Here is a 20662-nt window from a genome sequence, read left to right as displayed (position 1 = left end):
GTACAGGTGCACAGTGGCAACAGTGAATACCATATACAAGATGCACTGCAGCAACTCTCCAAGCCTCCTTTGATCCATAACCTCCTCCTAAACCCATGACCTCTACTTGCTAAGAGAACAAGACAGCATGCAAACAACACCACCTGCAAATTCCCATCCAAATCATACACCATCCTGGCATATGTCATGATATGGCAGGTTGTAATTGCCGGGCTAACCAAATCCCGAAGGGAAACTTGGCCAAGCTATCACAATGATTTGCAAATTTTTTTTCTATTATGAGAAGGTATGCGCACTGAAGTCAGAAGTTAAGCTTCCATTACAGCTTTTGGAGATTTTAAATATTAAACTAAAATATTTATTAACAAAAGAGAAGAAAACACACAAGATTACAGTTACACAGTTAAATTTAGTCTTACAACATTTTCAAAGAGATTTCTACTTAGCTAGTCTGCCAAATAATTTTTCCCAGGCAACATTCCAAATAGATTCTTAATCTATGAAACATTCAGTGATAGTACTGCAAGGCACCCAATATTGCTATAAGGGAGGTATTTCACAGCGTCTCTCTTCCTGTCACTTGACAATGGAATTCCAAGGCTTTCAACAAAACCTCGTTTTCTGGAACAAGCAAGCACTTCTCTGGGGTGGTTAGAGATAGCTTTTTCACAAGTCTGTCTTCGCACTGCCCACCTGTCAAGATCTCCATACAACTTTCAATCTTTCCTTCAATATAATATTCCTCTTTTATCTCTAAATGCATTGTTCTAAACTTCCTTTGAAACTCAAACTCTTCCAAATATAAGATCTTTCATGTATCCATCTTGTCTTTCCTTTTGGGTCAATAAAAATATGATATCCCCACTGCTTGTTTACCTATGAACTCCTTCAAGATGCAAACATTTTCCTTCTAATTCTCCTTTGAAATTCAAATTGCCTCTCAACTTATTCACAAATGCAAATGTTAGCTTATCCATTTCCATTTGAAAATGCCAGCTTTTACGCCTAATCCCTTTGATATTTAAACATTGCAGTCCAACTATCTTCGGTTTAATTAAACTCATCACACACACACAACACATAACACACACACAGCCCTCACAGTAAGATGAGGGAAAAAGTAATATTTCCTATACACATGGGAATATATCACTGTTCCTTCCCTGTCACTGGTTCAAAATCCTGGAATTTCTTACTTTTGCCAGCAATGCTCACATCCCATGATCAAATTTTAAAAATCTGACCTTCTTTCCCAGTGAATAGCATCATGACTGCTCAACGTCAGAACAATTGAAGGGACTGAGGCATCCAAATGTTCTTTACCTGCTTTGGCTGAGGTTTTGCCAACAGTGTGCCATTCCCGTTTTAGGATTCTGAAATCCAGTTTAACATTAATTGTAAGACGCAGAGCCTGACCAAAAATAAAACCATTCCAAGTATGAGTGTGTTTAGACAAGGTTCACAAAATTATTAAGTTACCAAAACCAATGTAATGGAAGTGGCACTTAACAAGGTAGTGGACTCAGCCGATACACCAAGGAATACCGGTCCTCGTTTGGCGGGGGTGCTGTCTCCTCTGAAATTCTTCTTCTGTCTTCCTTCTGCTTTCTGCACACTGTACCACTGAAAAGCAAGCCTTATTAATCCTTTCCAAATCACAACCAGTGGTATCCCTGAACTCTGATTGGCCCAGGGATTATTAGTGCATTATTAGATTCTGCTTGGCTAGGTGAGGCATATACAGTACATGGTCACTTCCCGATGTCCATTCTTCCAGGATAGGGAGATTTTGCTTATTTAGTGTGAATTCCTCATTGAATCAGACACTTATCTTTCTGTATTTGTGTTATTCTTGATCACTTTTAAATGACTGCTTTTTGGAAGCTTCCTGCTGGGTGATATGTTTTACTATGGCTGTTGTCTTTGGAATGGCTATTTTACTCTTAAAACCAGATTGCAAAGTTATAGATAACTTTAAACAAAGCAATATCAAACTAATACAGAGGATACACTGCGGGCAATACTTAAAAATCTATACCAAGTGTGTGTAACATGAGTGGATAGCAATCACTTCAGTGTGATTTGGACAAGCTGAGTGAGTGGGCAAATGCATGGCAGATGCAGTATAATGTGGATAAATGTGAGGCTATCCACTTTGGTAGCAAAAACAGGAAGGCAGATTATTATCTGAATGGCTATAAATTGAGAGAGGGGAACGTGCAATGAGACCTGGGTGTCCTTGTACACCAGTTGCTGAAGGTAAGCATGCGGGTGCAGCAGGCGGTAAAGAAGGCAAATGGTATGTTGGCCTTCATAGCCAGAGGATTCGAGTATAGGAACAGGGACGTCTTGCCACAATTGTACAGGGCCTTGGTGAGATCACACCTGGAATATTGTGTGCAGTTTTGGTCTCCTTATCTGAGGAAGGATGTACTTGCTATAGATGGAGTGCAGCGAAGGTTTACCCGACTGATTCCTGGGATGGCGGGACTGACATATGAGGAGAGATTGAGTCAATTAGGATTATATTCACTGGAGTTCAGAAGAATGAGCAGGGATCTCTTGAAACCTATAAAATTCTAACAGGACTAGACAGGTTGGTTGCAGGAAGGATGCTCCTGATGGTGGGGGAGTCCAAAGCCAGGGGTCACAGTCTGAGGATATGGGGTAGATCATTTAGGACTGAGATGAGGAGAAATTTCCTCACCCAGAGAGTGGTGAGCCTGTGGAATTTGTTACCATAGAATGTGGTTGAGGCCAAAACATTGTATGTTTTCAAGAAGGAGTTAAATATAGTTCGTGGGGTGAAAGGGATCAAAGGGTATGGGGAGAAAGCGGGAGCAGGCTATTGAGTTTGATGATCAGCCATAGTCATAATGAATGGCGGAGCAGGCTCGAAGGGCCAAATGGCCTACTCCTGCTCCTAGTTTCTATGTTTCTATGTAATCATCAGTATTTACAAAGTGGGCTCGGTAAAATATTCTTACACATTCAGTTGGTACAGTCATGAGCGATAAAAGTCAAAAGGGATTGTATAGTTACAAAACTAACCATTCACTAACAGAAGTTAAACCTAATACAAAAAGTACGTTTAGATACTTTGATTCTGTTTTATAACTACAGGAAACTCCTAACTCCTACACCAACGTCATGACCAGAACCGACATTCTCTCTTTTTTTTGTGTTTTCCATGAGATTACAATTAAAATTCTTCCATGAGATTACAATTAAAATTCTAAGTCCAGGCGGAATGCATGGAAAATATGAGCAATCATGCAGCGGGGAAGCATTTCAGTGGTGAAACTCCCTGTCAGCTGACAATGCCACAGCTAGGAATGGGCTATAAAAGAGACCCTGATCAAACAGTGAGGCCCTGCGTCATGGCCACAACTGTCCTCCCAACTCCATTGCCATTAACATAAGGCTTGAGAGCACAAAGGTGGCATAGGTGTTTATCAAAATTAAACTTCACATAAATATTTCACATAACATTTGTTTCACTTTATTCATATGTGCATCATCCTTATTTGTTGAGTCAGAGAGCTAAATGTATTGGCACACCTCATGGTTGGCACACACTGATGGTTAAAGGGGAGTTAGAAATGTTTCCTTTATTGTGGAAGAAACAATGTGTTTTTATTTGTTCACTCTATGGAATGTTCATGTTAGTGTCTAATGATGTACTCGCCACCCTGTAGGACATCTTGCAGGCTCAGCTGGTCCCCCTTCTATGCATTGTGGAGGACAGTGTCTGAGATCGCTCTCAGTGGGGATAATTGAAATGCTATAGGTGAACTTAAAGCCAGCCAATGCCTTGAGATGGACACACGTTTGGACAGTACAGACACTGCTCTTCAGGCGCCACAATTTCTCACTTGACTGATTGCACCCACCACCCCACCACCACACCCAAGACACTGGCCCTTCCCATTTCACTCCGCCAGGCCCCAGATTCCACCCTCAGTCCTCCCCTGGATCCTCCTTCCACTCATCTATGCCCCTAACCCCTCTCCATAGTGCCACCCCCTGTACCTGCCACCAGCCCAACACCACTGACTTATCCTTGCCAATCCAGAGCCTCATGCGAGTTGCCATTCACTTGCTCCCCTCCTTTATGCTGCAGCGGTCAACAAGAAAAATCACTGACCTCAGATGCAACTGTAAAAAGCCAATTGGTGCATGCTACCTTTAACTGATCATGAACTGGGTGTCAAGAGTCTCATGCGCTGCTATTTTATCTTGCAGATAGGCCAGTAAGTATTCATGGTCATCAACCTAAAACATTGGCTAGGGTTTTCCCACAGGCTTCAGGACCCTGACATCAGGATCAAATGGAGGGGCCAAGCCCACATCTGCTGTCACCGAGGCCAAGGGAATCATTTTCCCAAAATCTGCCTCCTAATTGGCTACCTTCAAGCTCACTTTCATATTAAGGATAGGGGGTGGGTTCCCATTGCTGTTGGCACATTCACAAGGTTGGCAACTCTGAAGCCTTGGCAGCCGCATCAGGAGAGGCGGGTACTGATGAGGCAGGTTGGGGATCAAGAGGGAGAGGTAGCCTTGGGGGGGTAGGTTCAAAATAAAATCTTAGAGGGGTAAAGAAGGCATGGGAAATCCCCCCAGATGGCTCACTGGGGTTCCAGGGGCTGCCTTTTCTGCCCGTGGCTCCCGCTTTGGGGGATGGAGCCTCTGGTTCCTTTGCACCCCCCCACCACCCCCACACCAGACTATTAAGTTGGCAGCATCTCTCTTTAATGTTTTTAGTTAACCACAGATGATGGGCTCTTCCCTTGGGATTTTTCTTTTTCATTGGAATATATTTATTCTGTGTATTCTGAAATATCCCTTTAAGTGTCTGTCACTGAGCCTCTATTTATCTATCCCTTAACCTCATTTGCCAGTTCACTTTAGCTAGCTCTGCTTCCATCCCCTCGTAATTGCCCTTATTTAAGTTTAAAATACTAGTTTGGATGCATTTGTTTCGCTCTCAAAATGAATGTAAAATTCATCTTATTATGATCGCTGCTACCTAGGGGTGCCTTTACCATGAGATTATCAATTAATCCTATCTCGTTGCATAATACCAGCTCTAGTATAGCCCGTTCTCTAGTTGGCTCCAGAATGCGCTGTTCTAAGAAACTATCTCAAAACCATTCAATAAACTCCTCATCTATGCTACCTTTGCCCATCTGATTTTTCTGTCTGCATGTAGGTTAAAATCCCCCATGATTATTGCCATACCTTTTTGACAAGCTCCCATTATCTCTTCTTTTATACTCTGTCCTACTGCGTAGTTACAATTAGGGGGCCTGTACACCACTCCCACAGGTGACTTCTAGCTGTTATCGCTCCATATCTCAACCCAAATTGCTTCTACATCCTGGTTTCTTGAACTTAGGTCATCTCTCTGTAATGTGCTAATACCATCATTAATTAACAGAGCTACCCCTCCATCTTTTCCTAACTTTCTGTCCTTCCTAAATGTCATGTACCATTCAATATTCAGGTCCCAATCTATGTCATCCTGCAGCCATGTTCAGTAATTTTCGTCCCGTGGTCGGGCGCGTGCCCAACCCAATCGGGTGTTAAAATAGTGTGCAATGATGTCAGGTGAGCATCTTGGCATCATCATGCACTCACACAATATTTTGATTGGTGGGCATGCGCAAGAGTCGGCAGCGCACCCGCCGACAATTCAGAGGCTTATTTAGGCCATTAAAAAGCTGACTTTTCGCTGCCTGTCCAACGTTACGGTTGGCGGGTGGGCGAACTGGCTAGGAAGCCTTTTCATTTTTGAGGAAATCCCATTCAAGGACGGGATGAAGTTTCCAAGATTAATTTTTAAAAAAATGTTTGGGCAGAATTTTTATTATCAATATGTTTAGGTGAGTGAATCCGATGTGTGGGCAATTTTTTCAGAATTTCATGCTGTTTATTTTTGTCTATAAAATTCTCAGCTCCTTGAGGCAGCTCTGTGACGTCAGGGAGCTTTCATTCCATGCTCCACCGCGCCCACGCTGACATCAGCACTCACCCTCTTCCCGCCCCCACCCCGGCAGCGTTGAGCTTCTCAGTGCTTCACACTGGCTGGCTGTTAGTTGGGATCCTTGGTCCTCCCACCACGCTCGCCCAACGACCCAAAAATTCTGCCCCACGTCTCTGTAATAGCTATCAGATCGTACTTATTTATTTCTATTTGGGCTATCAATTCATCTGTTTTGTTTTGAATGCTACGAGCATTTAGGTAAGGGACTTTAGTTTTGTCCTTTTATTATTTTTCTAGCCTCTAGACTCATCTGCTGATTTACTCATAGAATTGTACTTTCTGTCCCTTCCTGTCACAGTCTGTTTATCATTTCCCATATTAATACCTGTCTCTCTTGCCTTGTCTCTGCTCTTTGGTTTATCACGTCTTCCCAAATTTGATTCCTTGCCTGACTATTCAGTTTAAAACCCTCTCTACTTCCCTAGTTATGCCAGTACAATGGTTCACTGGCCCCAGCATGGTTCAGGTGTGGACTATCCAAACAGTACAGATCCCACTTTCCCCAATACTGGTGCCAGTGTTCCACAAATCAGAACCCACTTCTACACCAGCCTTTGAGCCATGCATTTATTTCTCTAACCTTATTTGTCCAATTTGCACGTGGCTCAGGTAATAAACCAGACATTATTACCTTTGAGGTTCTGCTTCTTAACTTGGCGCCTAGCTCATCATACTGACTATGCAGAGCCTCCTTTCTCATCTTGCCTATATCATTCATACCTACATGGACGACGACCACTGGATCCTTCCCCTCCCACTACAAGTTTTTCTCCACCCCTGAACAGATGTCCTGAACCCTGGCTCCAGGCAGCCAAAGTAGCCATCTGGACTCTCGCTCTTTGCTACAGAGAACAGTGTCAATGCCCCTTCACTATATTGTCCCATACTACCACTACATTCCATTTTGCTCCCCCCACTTGGATGGCTTCCAGTACCATGGCACCATGGTCAGTTTGTTCATCCATCTTGCAGCCCCCACTCTCATCCAAACAAGCTGAGAGAACCTCAAACCTGCTGGACAATTGCAGAGGCTCACACTCCTGCCCTCTGGATCCCCTTACCTGCCTCACTCGCAGTCACACCCTCCTGTCACTGGCCACTGACCAAATCAAAAGACCCTATCCTAAGTGGTGTGACTGCTTCTTGGTATAAAGCATCCAGGTAACTTTCCCCCTCCCAAATGTGTTGCAGAGTTTGCAGCTCAGCCTCCAGCTCAATTATTCTGAGCTGAAGTTCCTCAAGCCACAAACAAATACTGCAGATGTGTTTCCCCTGGATCACGATGTTACCCAGCAGCTCCCACATGCTGCAGACTTGACACATCACCTGTCCTGCCATTCTTAATGTGTTTTAAATAATTACTTAATTATATTAATCACTTATTTATGTTGTTTTCTTCTATATTTTATTAATTTTATCATCAATTTGTGTAATGTTTTAAACATTTAGGATTAGAATAGAACTTAACCACTTCCAGATACTCACTAAACAGCTAGCTCCTTTGCCTGTAGTAGGGCAAGAACCAATTTCTATGGGGTGAGAAAGAAAGGCAGAGGGAAAGAACAAAATTTTCCCCCCACCTACACCCTCCCTCACCAAACTCCACAGGGCAGAATTTTCTCTTTGGCGTGCGGGGGCGGGCCCCGCACATTGATGCGTAAAATGATGTGTGGTGCATGCGTCCTGACATCACAGCGTGTCACTCTGACCTTCTGTTTGGCGAGTGTGTGCCGGAGGCGGCTGTGCGCCCACCGAACTGTCAAAGGCCTGTTAGGGCCATTAATAAACCAATTGAACCAATTGACAAAGCTGCCTGTCTGACCTTAAGGGTGGCAGACAGGCGAAGAGCCTAAGCTGCCTTCGAGTTTTTCGTGAAACCTCATCAAATATATTATACACATTTCATAAACGTGTCCCAGCTCATGTGACATTGTCACATGAGGGGGCGTGTCTAAATAATTTTATTCTTTCTTTATTTTAAAGTTTCATATTGAACTTAATCTCCCTGAGGCAGTTCCGTGCCTCAGGGAGATTTCTGAGCTTTTTTGTGCTCATGCACAAAAGGAGCCTGAGCAAAACTGGATCCAATGGGAATCAGGGGGAAAACTCTCCACTTGTTGGAGCCATATCTAACACAAAAGGAGATGGTTGCGGTCATTGGAGGTCAGTCATCTCAGCTCTAGGACATCACTGCACGAGTTCCTCAGGATAGTGTCCTTTGCCCAACCATCTTCAGCTGCTTCATCAATGAGCTTCCTTCCATCAAAAGGTCAGAAGTGGGGATGTTCACTGATGATTGCACAACATTCAGCATCATTTGCAACTCTTCAGATACTGAAGCAGCCCATGTCCAAATGCAGCAAGACCTGGACAATACCCAGGCTTAGGCAGACAAGTGGCAAATAATATTTGCACCAGGTAATGACCATCTCCAACAAGTGAGAGTCTAACCATTGCCCCTTGACATTCAATGGCATTACCATCACTGAAACCCCCACTATCAACATCCTGGGGGTTACCATTGACCAGAAACTGAACTGGACTAACCATATAAATCCTATGGCTACAAGAACAGGTCAGAGGCTATGAATCCTGTGGCGAGTAACTCACCTCCTGACTCCACAAAGCCTCCCACCATCTACAGGGTACAAGTCAGAAGTGTGATTGAATATTCTCCACTTGCCTGGATGAATGCAGCAACACTCAAGAAGCTTGATACCATCCAGGACAAAGCAGCCCGCTTGATTGGCACCCCTTTCACACATCCAATCCCTCCGCCACTGATGTACAGTGGCAGCAGTGTGTACCATCTACAAGGTGCACTGCAGTAACTCACCAGGACTCCTTTGACAGCACCTTCCAAACCCACGACCACTACCATCTAGAAGGACAAGGGCAGCAGGCAGATGGGAACACCACCACCTGGGAGTTCCATTCCATGCCACTCGCCACCCTGACTGGAAATATATTGCCGTTCCTTCCTTCATTATCGCTGGGTCAGAATCCTGGAACTCCCTCTGTTACAGCATTGTGGGTACACCTGCACCACACGGACTGCCACCACCTTTCCAAGGACAACTAGGGATGGGCAATAAATGCTGGCCTACAAGAACAGGTCAGAGGCTATGAATCCTGTGGCGAGTAACTCACCTCCTGACTCCACAAAGCCTCCCACCATCTACAGGGTACAAGTCAGAAGTGTGATTGAATATTCTCCACTTGCCTGGATGAATGCAGCAACACTCAAGAAGCTTGATACCATGAATGAATAATTTAAAAATAGAAAGTTGCAACTTCAAAAACACTATTATGCTACTGTTCAGAAGGAGCAATTAGTGATCAAAACAGCAGTCGACACACTAAAGCACTATTTGTAAGAAAGAACCTTTCAGGTTGGTGGTCACACATTGGTTTTTGTTCCTTAATCTCAATAATTACAGTTGAAAGTAGAGTTAGATTGATGCGTGGAATGCGAATGCTCTCTCTCAAATGATGTGCTTTACCTCAGAAACCATTCGAGTCCCTGGCCCTTTACTAGCAGGGGAAATATTTAACAGTGAAAGGGATGATATGTGAGCCATAGGCATTTGAGAGTTCTGTATCTGTGATAGGGGTACAACTTTAAGAAATTATATAATTGGTCAGAAGGACCAAGACAAGGTGGTATAACTTTAAGAAACCATTGATGCTACTTGCCTTTAATCAAGAACAATACCTAGCCTACAATGATAAAAAGTTGGGAAACAGTTCATTTGAAGAGTTTGGAGAGGAAGGAATTGAGGGTGAGATGATGTAGGTTGAAATATGTGTTACTATTATATTTGTGACTACACTTAAAGACACAACTGCTGTGGGTGAATAAGCCTCACTTGTTTTAAGTTCTGAACTGTATGTCTAATTGATGACTGGGTTCTGGGTCTGCTTCAGCTTCTAATTAACATAAATTCTTAACAACAAAATAATCAAAAGCCTAGAGAACTAAAGCTTATAATTAATTGTCATTAACTTCAATTTTGGCCATGCGGTTTTCTCAAGTTTTCACTTTAATATTGATTGCATCTGTAAATACAAAGAGTTATAAAGAAAGGCACAGTATAATTATCTATATGCGTAATAAGCCATCAGGTCAGTCTTGTTAATAACAGTGTCTTTCACTGAACCTGACTTACTAAGTATAAGAAATAGATCTGAAATTTCAATCTGCACATAAGAAAAATGAGTTATGTAGACAAAAAAGGATGTGAGAACATTATCATAAGTAAAATAATTATTTACAGGTCTCCAGAAATTAAGGGCAGAATTTTCTGAGTGATGTGTGGGTGGCGGAGCCTGCACATCAGCGCTTAAAATGTTGCGCGCTGATGTCGCGTGAGCGTCGTGATATTTAGATGGGCGGGCGTGCTATGAAGCGTGATGTGCGCCCGCCATTAATTAAAGGCCTCGTTAAGGCCCTGAACTTAGCAATTGAAGCCGATTTTGAGAAGCCCATGCGATCTTCACCTCGGTGCATGGGCCCAATGGGCAGGCGGGTAACTGATTTTTTAACAAACCTCATCCAGGGGCAGGATATGTGGACTCAGGGGTTGTTAATGTTTTTTCTGAAGTGTTTAATGCAGAAAGAGTTTTAAACTTACCTGTGTGATTGTTAGCAGTTCAGATCGATTTCCAATAGTTTTCTCTGTACTTTGAAGCTTCAGCTCAGCAGTCTGCAGACAGTAAACTTTATCGTGCCTGCAGTTTTCCAGAGGCCTCCTATTAGCCTGGGTATGGGTTCTGACATCTCCACTACAGGCAGCTCCTCTGAGGAGGAAGGGAGGGATAGTATAAGGAGGAGGCCAGGACTGGACAATCAGCCTCCAGTGGAGCCACCTTTGGGAAGCCAGGCGCAGGCACAAGGGGCGCACGGCCAAGAGGTTGTTCAAGGTGGAAGGGACCGCAGACGATGCCACTATCCTGCTGCCAGGGTACACAGGCGGTGAAGCAGCTACCTCAATAAGACTGAGGTGCAGTGCCAAAGGAGGGTCCAACTGTCAAGAGGGACAGTCAACTATATCTGTCAGATGATTGGCCCTGAGATCTCCCCTAACTGTGTGAGCGGACACCCCATGCAAGCAGCTCTGAGGGTCACAGTTGCCCTCCACTTCTATGCCTTTGGCTCCTTCCAGGGCTCAGTGGGTGATCTTTGCGATGTCTTCCAATCAGCTGTCCACACTTGTGTCAAGCAGGTTACAGGCGCTCTATTCAGATGGGCATTGACCTTCATCCACTTCTGCTATGACCAGGCAAGTCACACACAGCGAGCCAGAGGCTTCACGGCCATTGCTGGCTTCCCCTGTGTCCAGTGTGCTATAGACTGTACACATGTGGCCATCAAGGTGCCAGCAGGTGAGCCTGGTGCCTTCATCAACAGGGCTTCCACTCCATGAACGTGCAGATAGGGTGTGATCACAGGATGCAGATTCTGCAAGTCTGTGCAAGGTACCCAGGCCAGCAAATGGCTCTTGGCCACAACACCTTGAGGCTCCCCTTCTACCATCTCATCACCATCAATAAGACATGTGTTGGAGTTCTGAGTATGTGTCTAGCGGCTTCCCCTGCAGTTTGCCCCCAGACTACTCAAATGCGACAAACACCAACTTATGCCGCAGGGAGAACCCATCTTCTCCTTTACCACAATTGACAAGCTGCAGCAGAGAAAATGTGAGCTTCAGTCAGTTTGAAGGTCCCTATAGGTGGAGCCTTCAAGATCCCTTTATTCCCCCCGCTGCTACTTGAAGCTTCATTTAGAGTTAAGTTCAATCTTATAGGAATATCGATACATACCTTTATCCATGTGTTTGTTTGTGCGCAATAAAGCATTTGTATGTGAGCTTTAATGTGTTTTTTTCCCTGAATTGTCTTTTGTGTGTGTAATTGAGCACTTTAGAGTCAAAAGACCCATATTAGATTAAAGGAAAAGTGTACTCAAACATTCCAAAGTTTTGAGTATAAGGTTTGAGTTGAGATTTCTGGCAAAAATCATAATTTGAAGGTAGTGTAAAGATAAAACAGGGTTTGCCTTTGTTTGAGATGAACCAACCCTTGTACCACCCCCTTGCAGACAAGTAAGGAATAACCCTCATCATCAGCTTCCAAGCTGATTAGGATTGATACATACGAATTATGTTAACTCATACGAGTTAGTATTCTATAAATTCTGAGGAAAAAATTACCTGAAGTTCAAGGGATTCTAGGAACACCAAAAGGTATAAACACATGGTTTAAGTGGTTCCAATGGAGAAAAGGGGTTTCTTTTGAAGAGATGAATTAGATATGAAAGGAAATCTGCATCCCAACAGCACTGTAATTTGAATTTGGGACAATCTTGAGATGTAAAGTACAGTGTAATTTAACAGGTTACTTTTGAATCACTATGATGCTATCTAAGATAAAGAATGTGTCGATAAACATGGAAATTATAATTTGGATACAAATCATTACACATGAAAAAGAGGTTTTGATTTTAATAGTGTAAGTTACAGTTCTTACAAAGTTTAAAAATTTGAGGTTTGGTTCTTGATAAAGTTCTCAAAAGAGAATTTTCATTTTAAAGGGTTTGACAACAATTGGCACTAATTCAAATGCTGCAAGCTTTTGTATTTGTAAAGTCTTTTCCCAAAATATGAAGCTAAGCTCAAGATCCTGACAAAATTTGGCAGAAATCCAATTTTTGGCCGAGTTAATGAATCTGGGATAATTCTAAAAGAAAAGGGTCAGACACAATTTAGTGGGTTACTTTTGAGACAATAACATGTTTGAGAAGGAGAAAAGGAAGCAAAACATGTCCATATCTGATTTCTGTTTTTAAAACTATTATGAGAATATGTTATTTATTTTAAAGTCTCTCCAGGCAACCTGAACAAGATAAGATGGTAGCTGTTGCATGTGTAAAATGGTATGAGGCAAGTAGGAAAATGAGTTAGGGAAAGAGGACATAATGTACAAACTGTTTTAAGGGAAATGAATTTGATAATCTGGCCATCAGCTGAGGCATTTGAACTGCCTAAAGATTAAGGAAACATTTTAAACAATCAAGACAATAGAGAAACTGACTTCAAGAGAATCAAGATGATGGTGGTCAGGAAAAAAAAAACCTTAGAGGTAAAATTATCCGGTGTCTGTAGTGGAGGCAATTGAAGGGAAAGGAGTGAGGGTGCCTATCCAGATGGATTCAGATCAGGGAACTCATTTCACAGGAAGAGTCATTAAAGAAATGTATAAATTTAAATTTAAACTGAAATTCCATACACCCTACCAGCCACGGAGCTCAGGGATGGTGGAAAGGATGAACTGAACTTAAAAAAAAAATCAATCTAGAGACAGGGAACAACCTAATATTCTAATGCACCGTGGGCTACCCTAAGCAGGACCGCTGGGTTCACCCCATTTGAAATTATAACAGGAAAGGCCATGCAATTACCTGAAGGCATTATAGTAGGAGATGTAGGACCACTTAAAGGAAAAATATAGGACAATGTAAGGGAATTAAGTAGGCAATTACATGAGTTGAGAGAGGAGCTTAGAGACTGACAGATGATTAAGGATATGGAAACAGGCAAATCCAAAGAGCAACAACGGACCCCCCAAGTGGGGAATAAGGTAATGGTCAAGGTGAGCTCGGAGCGAACAGGCATGGACCATACGAGGTATTTATGATAGGTGATACATGCGCACTTGTAGATATGAGATTAAGAGCCGATGTTAATGTCTCCACAGATCTACGATCTTGGTTGTGGGCGTATCAGTACTGGCAACAAGATTGGTGATCATCACTGCTCATCCCGCACTGCAGAAGGAACTTTGGTACAGCACGGAGTGTGCCGAATGCGACATGCAACGGGGAACGATAAATGTAATAGTAGGAGAACAAGTGCTTTCAAATTGTAACAAGGGTTTGCTTCAGATCGGGCATGGGAGGTTTGCCATTAACCAGCAACCTTCCACATCTACTTTCACAGTCCGAGTAGAGATAATTGAAGCCCCTCAAACCACACCAACTGACCCATCTTGTCCGACTATGCATCCAGGACCGGTGAATGGTTTGGTACTGGTTAATCAGAAGTTTTGTATGATAATGTACACCATGAGCTGGTACCCGCAGTCTTGAATATATTCGGTGTCGTCCTGCCCCAGTGGTGCTCAACCCATACCCAAGCACACTATACGACTCTGATGCGCCAATTGGTGACTGAAGCAATTCAGTTCAATGGCGAGATGCGATCAGGCTTGGAAGGAAATCACGTTAAGCGCAGCCTGATAAATGATGCCACTATGATATTCAATATAGGGACATCATTGGTTAATCCAAAGCCTGGCTACTGTGCTCGGAAGTCATGCGGAGACTATCAATAAATTAATTGAAATAGGGAAAGATATTTCAGATGAAGCAAACAGAAATGATGTATGCAGCACCTATGGATCTTGGGCACTGGAACAAACCCGAGAAAATTTAAGATCAGACTAATGAAGGGGTAGTCCTTTTATGGGTATCTAATGAACATTTATTGAATCTCTCACGACACAAGAATCATGACTTGAATAGTTGCCAGCTCAGAGGTTTAACACGTGTATATAGAATGAATGTTGAATGTATAATGAATAGTAATATGCTAATAGGCATTGTATTATTAATACCTGTCATACCTATGTCAACACCCGGCAGGACATTATATAGAGTAGAAAATATTGGGGCAAAGAGGGGATGAACAGAATGGCACAACAAATGTGGGCTGCACCTGGGTTTTTCGCCATGGCAGCTAAAATAGCTTCACACTATCTGCTTTGTCAATGATATAACCCAGGCAAGACACCCTCAGTGACTGCTGGTACGGAACCCCAGCCATGGGGCCCATTTGTACACCTACAAATGGATTTTATACAAATGCCTAAATGTATGGAATATAATTATGTTTTAGTTATAGTATGTTTGTTCTCGAGATGGGTGGAGGCATATCCCACCCGACGAAATGATGCTATTGTTGTTGCATGAATACATACCCAGGTTTGGGATACCAGAGATTTTATCAAGTGATAATGGGCCTCATTTTACCACTAATGTGATAAAGGAACTGTTGAAAGCCTTACAATACAACCATCACCTTTCCTGCCCATACCACCCCAGTCTACTGGGGCAGTGGAAAGACAAAACAATATTCTGAAAAACAAACTCATTAAATTATGTGAAGAAACCGGTTTGAAATGGCCTGAGGCTATACCCTTGGCGCTCATGACTATGCGCTCTCACCCTAACCGTACCACCTCCCTTTCCCCTTATGAAGTTGTAATGGGACGTCCCATGCACCTCCTGGTGGCCCCACCTTTGTCTGCTAGGGAAATGGACATCCACGCTATGTATGAGGTAATGATTACATACTGTACAGCGCTCACCAATTCTCTCAAGAACTGGCATATACAGGTAGTAGAAGCTCAGAAAAAGCCCACCATTGAAGATTGCCATCAATACTAGCCTGGGGACCTAGTCCTGGTAAAGACCTTCAGGAGAAAGAACTGTGGAACCTCGAAGTGGGGGGGGGGGCCTTTCCAAGTCCTACTCACCACCCATACGGCCATGAAGGTTGAAGGACGTCCTTGTGGATCCACGTATCGCATGTCAAGCGGACGCTGACCTCAGACGGAAGTGCTTGTGCAAGAACTTTAACTGAGCTGTCAGAATGCTGACTTTGATGATGGATCCTGTCCTGCATGGTCCTTGCGGGGGCATGGACTACCAGTTCTGCAGTTCAACGAATGCAGGCTGTAGCCTCGCAAGTTAATCGGACTAAATGTTGGATTTGTACACATTTTCCTGTTAACCCCTCCTCCTCAGAGATGCATTTTCTGGCTTTCTCCGCAGATGCCGCAGGGTCCTGAGGTAATACAGGGGCCCTCATCCATCAAGCGCCCATTTGGAGATGGGAGCCCACCCTTGTGGTTGTTATAATTATAATTCAACCTTCATGGCCGTATGGGTGGTGAGTAGGACTTGGAAAGGCCCCCCCCCGACTTCGAGGTTCCACAGTTCTTTCTCCTGAAGGTCTTTACCAGGACTAGGTCCCCGGGCTGGCTATGCATCAGGAGAAATTATACCAAGGGTAGCACTCGGGTGGGTGAGCTGCCATTGGGCCCCTGTGCCTACCTTGCTGATTCAGGCCAGCTACCTTATTCCCTTCCTCTCCTCAGGGATCAAGACCTATCTGAGGATGAAGCCCGGTGGCTAGCATACATAGAACTTGGCTAAGGGTGGTGGATTGTCCTTGTAGGACAAAAGAAGGGGGGGGGGAGTGTGGTGGCCTAGGCAAATAGGGAACCCACTTAGTACTAAAAGGGTTAATGGAGAACTTGAATTAAATGCTTAGGCCTAAGAGAAAAATACTGCAACCATGAAGAACAATACCATCTTGTCTGACCACTGAGACATACCATATTGTTCTTTCTCAGGCCGAATGTAATCAAAGATGTGATAAGCATTTGCGTAACCACAATGTCTGTTGTAGTGGGGTTGGAAATTTACTAAAAAATGGATTGGTCAGTTAATTTATGCAAATAAGCAGATTGAGATGTGCAAAATTTACTGATTGGTTGTAAAATGCTTTTAAGCAAGGGTTTGTGTATTCTGCTTTGAGACAGTACAATAGCTCTTGTTGTATTGTTCTCCCTTGTGCACAAGTAATAAATGGGGTTTCTATGTATTAATGATACCTTGGTGTGATTAATCTCCAACACGGCTGCAGTTGATGTTTGTCTCAGTGTATGTCCCTGGGAACAATCAATAGAGCACAGAGCCCTGTGTCACAGTACTGCTCAGGATGAACCTCAACAAAAACCACTGCATTTCTCTCCAGACCTTCTCTGCAAAGGCACATTCCACAAGGAGGTGAACAACAGTCTCTTCCCCACCACAGCCACCTCGAGGGCAACGTGCAGAGTGGGGGAGACTCCTGGATTGTTGGGAGGATCTGACAGGGAGGGCCTTTCTCACCACCAGCCAAGCTGTCTGCTCGGGAACTATCCGACAGGATCCACCATTTCCTTTTCCCGCAGGGCCTCTAAGATTTTACGTACCGACCACTGCCTGATGAACTTATGGTCAAAGGTGTTTCTCTGCATATATTTTTCCATGAGGGGCAGGTGGTACGGCAAGGTCCAACTACTTGGACTGTTCCACAGCAGCGTGGCCAGACCCATCCTTCGCAACACCGGGGACAGGTAGAACCTCAGCACATAGTGACACTTGGTGTTTGTGCCGAGTGCCTACGCACAGCTTGATGCAGCCACACACAAAGGTGGCCATCAGGATTTGGGCGATGTTGGGCACGTTTTCCCCCCCTTTATCCAGAGGCTTGTACATCGTGTTCCTGCGGACATGATCCATTTTTGATCTCCAGATAGAGGATGGCTCGGGTGATCACCATCACGCAGGAATGAGGAATGGGCCAGACCTGCACCACGTACAACACCAAGAGTGCCTCACATCTGATGACCAGGTTCTTACCTGCAATGGAGAGGGAGCATCGCTCCCACATGCCCAGTTTTCTTTCCACCATAGCCACTCGCTCCCTCCAGTTTCTAACGCATGCCCCGGTCCCTCTGAACCATATCCCCAGCACCTTCAAGTCGTCTGACCTGACGGTGAAGGATCGGTCAGCCCAGTCCCCAAAGAACATGGCCTCGCTCTTGCCACGATTTACCTTGGCTCCCAAGGCCAGTTCGAAATGCTCGCAGATGTTGATCAGTCTGCGCACCAACAGTGGATCCGAGCAGGAGATGGTGACATCATCCATGTGCAGGGAGGCTCACATGCTGTCTGTGAAACAAAGCAGCTTAATGATTTGTGCCTAGCCTTTTTTTAATCAAGAGCTTCTCAAAGGTTGGAGATGCTCACTTCAAAGTACATGTGATAGACATGATAGATATCTAGCTCAGACCATAAGGGTTCCTATTATTACATCAAAGCAGTTTTTTTTTAATTCATTCATGGGATGTGGGTGTTGCTGGCTAGACCAGCATTTATTGCCCATCCCTAATTGCCCTTGAGAAGGGCATAATCCTAAATGGAATTGCTCAGACTGACTAGCACCGTTGTACTCCAAAAGACTACAGTATCTAAGGTGCACTGAAAACTTGTAATGGTGGAAGTACATACTAGTACTGAGGAAACTTGGAAAGTTGATGACAAGGTATGATACTTTGATTTAGCTACACAGACTTTGAGCATAGTGTCCCCTAAAGCAAAAATATATACCTGACATTTCATTATATTTAAAAAAAAATGTGCTGTGCCTTAAAAACTCAAGACTGACAAAGATTATATTGTTTTCTTTCACTGGAAACTACTGCAATAAATCTGCATTATATTTTTAGCACTAGGCAAAGTCTTCCCTGAAGAATCTTCCCTGATCAGCGACAGTTTCTCTTATTGATACTTATCAGCACAATCCTCTCAGATCTTTGGTTCCCTATGATACTGCACTAATTCACAAATGACAACACATAAAATTCTGCTCAATTCTCCTCATAAAACAATTAACTACAAACAATTGAGGTAAAGAGTTTTTGCAGTCTGAAGCTCTGTCAATTTTAAAGGCATTAGTGCTGGGAGGTGTATACCATAGTTACATATGGAAGCCGTAGCCAATGAAGCATTTTGCTATAAATTACTCCCATATTTATCCTGCTAATTAGTCCTTAATATTCAAGAGATTTTTTGCCTGCTTTTGTCACAGATATGAGTGTTAATTATGGTAGTTACACATGAACTGTTGTGCCATTTCCCTTGACTTCTAAACTTAGTTACCTCCGAGTACAATTAATCTATGAATAGAATGAATTAGAATATATGACTCATATGTTATCATTCTCGCTCTTGTGCAGTGTGCAAGTTCTGGTTATGTATTAATCTCTGTAAACCTATAATTCTGCAGTCTGATCATTTCTTTTGTACAGCATATGTTTTGAAAGAAAACAATCCTACTTTAATAATTTAAGGCACAATATTGTAAGTGTGTAATGTGAATTAGAAGGAAGTATTTGCACTGAAACATTAACAGTGTCTGTAAGTCAGGGTGGAATTAATAGATATACTATAGCTTAAATAGTTTTTTATACATTTTCTATTTCCCATCATAAATAGCATAATAAATATCTGTAATTATGTTTTTGTACATGGACAAAAGTATAAATCTGCCCACAGGCAGTGCATTGTATCAATGTGCTGTCAACATCATTACATAGTTAAACTCAAATTTTGGTCTGTTTTTCCAGGAAATATTGCATTTCAGTTGGAAGCACGTAGAATACTCTCAGTAGGGACCCTTTCCCAAAAGTACTACGTGTTTAAAATTCAGGTTTATTTTCCAACCAATTAAACTGAATAATTGACGTTGTCTGATTTTCTGACACTTAAAATGAATGGTTGATAGATTCGTATGCAGTGTGTAATGCACACTGGCAGGCAAGTGCTATCTGCCAGACACAGACATTGAAACTTATCCCATAATAGACAGTTTAAAAATTCCTCCATCTGAAGATTAATAGTATTTTGAAAGCATTAACATGCTTGGGTGCATTTTATTTGTACAATTAACGGAGATTCTAAATTTAAAAATTCATCTCAAAGAAAAGGGCCCAGATTTTCGCTCCCTGGTTGGGTGCGAAGAGACGGGGGAATTCCCAGCTCTGTGAAACCGACCTTTTAAAACACAAAAAAAAACTCATTTATGAGGTGTCGCTGGCCAGGCCAGCATTTATTACCCATCCCTAGTTCAGAGGGTTTTTAAGAGTCAACCACATGTGGCTGTGGGTCTGGAGTCACATTTGGATAGACCAGGTAAGAACACCAGATATCCTTCCCTAAAGGCAGTGAGCCAGATGTGTTTTTACAACAATCGACAATGGTTTCACGGTCATCATTTAGACTAGTATTTCCAGATTTTATTATTCAATTCAATTTCCACCATCTGCCATGGAGGGATTTGGACCCAGGTCTCCACAGCATTACCCTGTGTCTTTGAATTACTACTCTAGCGACAATACCACTACACCATTGCCTCCCCTAAAATAGCGACCAGAAGGTCAGATTTTCCTTCCGGGGGGGCAGGCTGGATTGGGAGCCAAGCCTGCCTCCTCCAGAATGAGTGCAGAGGCTGGCTGCGGGGAACACCTGCATCTGTTCTCTGGCATTCTGCATCATGAAGCTATTAATGTATATAATATTCTGGAAAATATATCTTTTAAAATAGAGGTTTAATCTGCGTGTGTGTCTTAATTGGATTAAAGCCAGCTAGTCTAGGTGCTTTGAAGGGTACTAGTTTTGATATGTAAGAGAGGTAGCGTGCATTTGCATTTTTTTGAACAGAGCATTAAAGAAGTGGGGTGAAAACTGACATGTTTCTAGCAGCTACCAAGCAATATGTTTACATTACTAATAAAGTTGGTACTACGAAAGAGGTTTTATTGTTAGAGAGGTTTAGTTCAGAGGTTGTTGATACAATGAGAATTAACATTCAATGGGGCTGGTAGGTATAACTTTTGTAGTTTTCAGGTGTGCAGAACAGAGGCAATGTAAGATCAAAAGGCAGC

This window comes from Carcharodon carcharias, chromosome 5 (assembly GCF_017639515.1).
Source record: "Carcharodon carcharias isolate sCarCar2 chromosome 5, sCarCar2.pri, whole genome shotgun sequence".
NCBI lineage: Eukaryota > Metazoa > Chordata > Chondrichthyes > Lamniformes > Lamnidae > Carcharodon > Carcharodon carcharias.
This window is presented reverse-complemented; position numbering follows the sequence as displayed.